Source organism: Hordeum vulgare, chromosome 6H, assembly GCF_904849725.1.
Source record: "Hordeum vulgare subsp. vulgare chromosome 6H, MorexV3_pseudomolecules_assembly, whole genome shotgun sequence".
NCBI lineage: Eukaryota > Viridiplantae > Streptophyta > Magnoliopsida > Poales > Poaceae > Hordeum > Hordeum vulgare.
This window is the reverse complement of record NC_058523.1, coordinates 518,346,852-518,352,851: the sequence shown is the minus strand read 5'-3', so window position 1 is coordinate 518,352,851 and position 6,000 is coordinate 518,346,852.

Genomic DNA, 6,000 nt, shown 5'->3' with positions numbered 1-6,000 from the left:
GTAGATGCGGGAGGCGGCGCTCGGCTGCGGGCAGGGTGCGCGGGCGCACGGGAGCACAGGAGGCGGCGGGCTGGCCATGGCCAGGAGCTCGGGAGACTCGGGAGCACGGGGGCTCGGCCCACGGCGGCGGCGACGCCATGGGCTCGGCCGGGCCCGATCTGGGCCTAGCGGGCCGGCGGCGCGGGGGAGGAGAGAGAGAGCAGGTGGGAGGCTAGGGTTTCGGGTAGGGTCGCACGGAATTCGAGGAGGGGGCTGTCTAAATTAAGAGGGGGTCTATATATAGACAAACGGGGGGGCTAGGTTAGCCGGAATTTCGTTCCAGATCCAACCGCGGGGTCGGATTCGGACGATTCCGAACGCGGGACGTGCTTCGTGGCCGTGTTGTGTAGATATCCGGAGACGAGAGGGAGAACGGGCAGCACGGCAACGAATTTTAAAACACCGACAAACGTCCGACGGTAGCCCGAATACGGTGCCGCTACGGTCGACCGTTCGGGTACCATACGGTCTCCGATCGCGACGGAATTCGACAGGCGGCCTGGCTATATCTAATCGCGACCGCATGCCAAGTTTCACCTCGATCAGAGAAAGTTTTAAACGCACTATAAAAACAGGGTTTCGACGGTGCCGCGGGCGCGTGCGAGTGCGGTCGGACTCAGAACGGATGACGACGAGAACCGGCAACTACTAACGAATGCAAGTTTTGAAAACTGGCGGCAACGGAGATGCCGATGCAATGCTGATGATGCGCATGATGCGATGATGATGCGACAAATGAAAATACCCACACGATGAAAATGGAAAGAAAGGGGAATCTTCTGGAACGTCGGCATCGGGCTGTCACATCGTGACCGTCATTGCACACATATTGCATTCATGCCATCATATCTTGCGGTGCTTGTAACTTTTGACCCGTAGCTCCGTTGGAGATGTTCTCTATGTGTAGATTGCTTGTCTTGACGCGTAGAATCACGTGAACCTATTTGTTTTCCTGTTTAACAACTAATTAAATGCGTTAGTTTAGATCTGGACAGATTTGTAAATTAACATGTGAGGTCGTCTCGGAGGTGCTATATGTCATTTCCGACCTCATTTAAAATGTCTAGATAGGTAGTTTAATTTCCGCTTCACCTCCTGCATGTTTGACAACATTAACATTGCCGTGTAAATAATCAGGATAGAACTAAATATATAAATGTGGATTTTCGTCATTATGCAACTTGTTGCGTATTGAACTTCACTTAATGTGTAGTGATTGATTGTGTGATTTGTCATGCCGTGACTTGCATGTATTTAGTAGCTCATGCATCATATGTGTTGTGCATCGTGTGGTGAATTTCGTGTGTTGATTTGTGTTTCCAGTTTGCTTCGTCTCGATAGAGTTCCGCAGCGTGCCGGATTGTGAGGACCCGTTCGACTACGTCGGTTCGTCTGCTTCACGGAGGCATTCTTCTTCCAAGCGGGGTCTCAGGCAAGATGATCATTTCCCCAGATACCATTACTATCATTGTCATGCTAGTTTACCGTTGCTATCGTTTATGTCTCGTTGCCTACCACATGTTAAATATCAGCCTCTCAACAATGCCATGATTACCTTCAACCTGTTCGACCTAGCAAACCACTGATTGGCTATGTTACTGCTTGCTTAACCCTGTGTTAGCGTTGCTAGTTGCAGGTGCAGTTGCTTCCATGTGAAAGCATGGGTTCCTTGTTATATCACCATATTAAATTCTATTTAATTTAATGCACCTATATACTTGGTAAAAGGTGGAAGGCTCGGCCTTTCTAGCCTGGTGTTTTGTTCCACCTTTGCCCCCTTAGTTTTCGGCTACCGGTGTTATGTTCCATAAACGAGCGCTCCTAACACGATCGGGGTTGTTATGGGGACCCCCTTGATAATTCGTTTTAGATTAAAGCTGGTCCGGCAAGGCCCAACATTGGTACTATTTGCCCAACATAATAACTTGATAATATTGAAATGCATAGGGAGTTAGCGCTACCCGATGAGTAATTTTACATAAACACGGGGGCCAGTGCTGTTGGTGTTGGTCCCAAATGGTCTGCCTGCGGGGCCACCGCGAGGAAACTCGAGGTTTGGCACTCATAGCTAGTTCCATCCGTCGTGTCCTGAGAACGAGATACGCGGCTCCTATCGGGTTCGTCGACACGTCGGGCGGCCTTGCTGGATTAGTTTTACCTTTGACGAGATATCTTGTGCATCGGGATTCCGGTGATTCTTTGGGCAATCTCAGAGTTGAGGTTTTCCACTAGGGAATCCGACGAGATCGCAAGCTTCGTGATCGAGGATTTCTATGCGGCTTGTGGTAATTTGTGATGGACTAGTTGGAGCACCCCTGCAGGGTTAAATCTTTCGGAAAGCCGTGCCCGCGGTTATGTGGCAACATGGAAGTTTTGTTTAACACTGGTTCTAGATAACTTGAAGTTAACTTAATTAAAATATGCCAACTGTGTGCGTAACCGTGACTGTCTCTTTCGTGAGTTCTTCCTCCGATCGAGGACACGGTGGGGTTATGCCTGACGTAGGTAGGTGTTCAGGATCATTCATTTGATCATCAGTAGTTCACGTCCGTTATGCGTAGATCTTCCCCCTCTTATTTCTTGTACTCGTAAGTTAGCCACTAAATATATGCTTAGCCGCTGCTGCAACCTCACCACTTAACCATGCCTCACCCATTAAGCTTTGCTAGTCTTGATACCTTTGGAAATGAGATTGCTGAGTCCCCTGTGGCTCACGGATTACTACAACACCAGTTGCAGGTACAGGTAAAGGTTACTTGACGCGAGCGCATTGATTGTTCATTTGGAGTTGCTTCTTCTTCTTCTTCTTCATCATCGATCTAGGATGGGTTCCAGGCCGGTATCCTGGGATAGCAAGGATGGACGTCGTTCTTTCTTTTTCTCGTTTGTTTTCGTCCGTAGTCGGACCCTGCTCTTACTCTTGATGTTTATGTAATGTACTGTGGTGACTCTGATGTAGCTTGTGGCGAGTGTAAGCCAATTCTTTATATATATCTCTTCTTTTCAGTACATGTACTTGTAACGATATCCATTCTTGCGACACGACGAGATGCGCTTCTATCCCTGACGAGGCCTTCGTGCCAAATTGAGGATAGGGTCGCATCTTGGGCGTGAAAGTATTAGCCGTGGAAGATTTAAAGTACAGTAACCCAACATCAACACAAGTAGAATTTAAGTTTGCTACAGTACCTAAGGAAGTGGTGGTTTGCTTTCTTGTACTAATGTTATCACGAGTTTCTGTGTAAGTTTCGTGTTGTGAAGTTTTCAAGTTTTGGGTGAAGTTCTTATGAACAAAGAGATAAAGAGTGGCAAGAGCTCAATCTTGGGGATGCCCAAGGCACCCCAAGAGATTCAAGGATGCCGTAAAAGCCTAAGCTTGGGGATGCCCCGGGAAGGCATCCCCTCTCTTGTCTTCAATCCATCGGTAACGTTACTTGGGGCTATATTTTTATTCACCACATGTTATGTGTTTTTGCTTGGAGCGTCTTGTATCGTAGGAGTCTTTTATTTTTGTTGTGTCACAATCATCCTTGCTGCACACCTAGAGAGAGAGACATGCACACACCGTGATTTTGTCGAGCTTCACTTATATCTTTTGGTAGACAAATCAGCTCACATGTGCTTCACTTATATCTTTTAGAGCGCAGCGGTGCATGGCTTGGTAGTTGATCTATGCTTTGAAAGTAGTCTCAAAAGGGGTAGTTATCCAAAGGGATACAAAACTTCCACCTTCATGTGCATTGAATAGTTAGAGAAGTTTGATTCATCTCAATTAGTTTTGAGTTGTGGTTATGGTAATATTGAAGTCATGCTAGTAAGGTGTTGTGGATCTAGAAATACTTGTGTTGAAGTTAGTGATTCCCGTAGCATGCACGTATGGTGAACCGCTATGTGATGAAATCTCAGCATGATTAGTATATTGATTGTCATCCTTTGCGTGGCGGTCGGGATCGCGCGATGGTTTATACCTACCAACCCTTCCCCTAGGAGTATGCGTTGAATGCTTTGTTTTGATTACTAATAAAACTTTTGCAACAAGTATATGAGTTCTTCATGACTAATGTTGAGTCCATGGTTTAGATGCACTTTCACCTTCCACCATCACTATCTTCTTAGTGTCGCGCAACTTTCGCCGGTGCACAAAACCCACCATTAGCCTCCCTCAAAACAGCCACCATACCTACCTATTATGGCTTTTACAAAGTCATTCCGAGATATATTGCCATGCAACTACCACCATGACATGTGCCACCACGTCTACATTGCCTTTGCATGATCGTAATATAGCTAGAATGATGTTTCCATTGATGTCTAGGCCATGCTAGATCATTGCCACTGTACACTACCGAAGGCATTCCATATAGAGTCATAATTGCTCTAAGTTTTGAGTTGAAAGTGTGATGATCATCATTATTGGAGCATTGTCCCATGTTAGGTAATAAAAGAGGCCAAAGAAGCTCACAAAAAAAAACAAGAGGCCAAAGAGCCCACCAAATAAAAAAATGAGAGAAAAAGAGAGAAGGGACAATGCTACCACTTTTTCCACACTTGTGCATATTGAGCACCATGATCTTCATGATTGAGAGTCTCTCGTTTTATCACCACCATATAGCTAATGGGAAATTCTCATTATATAACTTGGCTTGTATATTCCAATGATAGGCTTCCTCAAAATTGCCTTAGATCTTCGTGAGCAAGCAAGTTGGATGCACACCCACTAGTTTTCTTTAAGAGCTTTCACATACTTGTAGCTCTAGTGCATCATTTGTATGGCAATCCCTACTCATTCACATTGATATCTATTGATGAGCATCTCCACAGCTCATTGATATGCCTAGTTAATGTGACCATCTTCTCCTTTGTGTCTTGCAACCTCCACCACATTCCACACCATATATAGTGCTATAACCATGGCTCACGCTCATGTATTGCGTGAGAGTTGAAAATATTTGAGAAAGTAAAGGTGTGAAACAATTACTTGGCCAATACCGGGGTTGTGCATGATTTAAATTCGTTGTGCAATGATGATAGAGCATAGCCAGACTATATGCTTTTGTAGGGATAACTTTCTTTTGGCCTTGTTATTTTGAAAGTTCATGATAACTTTGCTAGTTTGCTTGAATTATTATTGTTTCCACGTCAATAGCAAACTATTGTTTTGAATCTAATGGATCTAAACATTCACGTCACATAAGAGGAATTACAAAGGACACCTATGCTAGGTAGCATGGAAGCATCAAAAATTCATTCTTATCACTTCCCTACTCGAGGACGAGCAGGAGTTAAGCTAGGGGATGCTTGATACGTCTCAAACGTATCTATAATTTTTGATGTTTCACGCTGTTATCTTGCCTTCTTTGTATGTTTTCTGTACCTTTTTATATCTTTTTGGGACTAACTTATTAATTCAGTGCCAAGTGCCAGTTCCTGTTTTTTCCGTGTTTTTGACACTTTTCAGATCTGATTTTGGAACGGAGTCCAAACGAAAGAAAAAAAACCGAAATGATTTTTTCCCGAACGGAAGAAGTCCAGGGGGCTTTTGGGCCAAGCCAGGTGGGCTCCAGGGAGCCCACAAGCCCCCACTCCGCCACCAGGGGAGGCGGCGGTGGGCAGGCTTGTGGCCTCCCTGGCCGCCCCCTCACCGAGGTCTTTGGCCTATAAATTCCCAAATATTCCGCAAAAAATCAAGGGCAGCCTCGAAAATACTTTTTCGCCGCCGCAAGCTTCCATTTCCGTGAGATCTCATCTGGAGACCCTTCCCGGCGCCCTGCCGGAGGGGACTTTGGAGCTGGAGGGCTTCTTCATCATCATCATCGCCCCTCCAATGACTCGTGAGTAGTTCACTTTAGACCTACGGGTCCGTAGTTAGTAGCTAGATGGCTTCTTCTCTCTCTTGGATCTTCAATACAAAGTTCTCCATGATCTTCATGGAGATCTATCTCATGTAATCTTCTTTGGCGG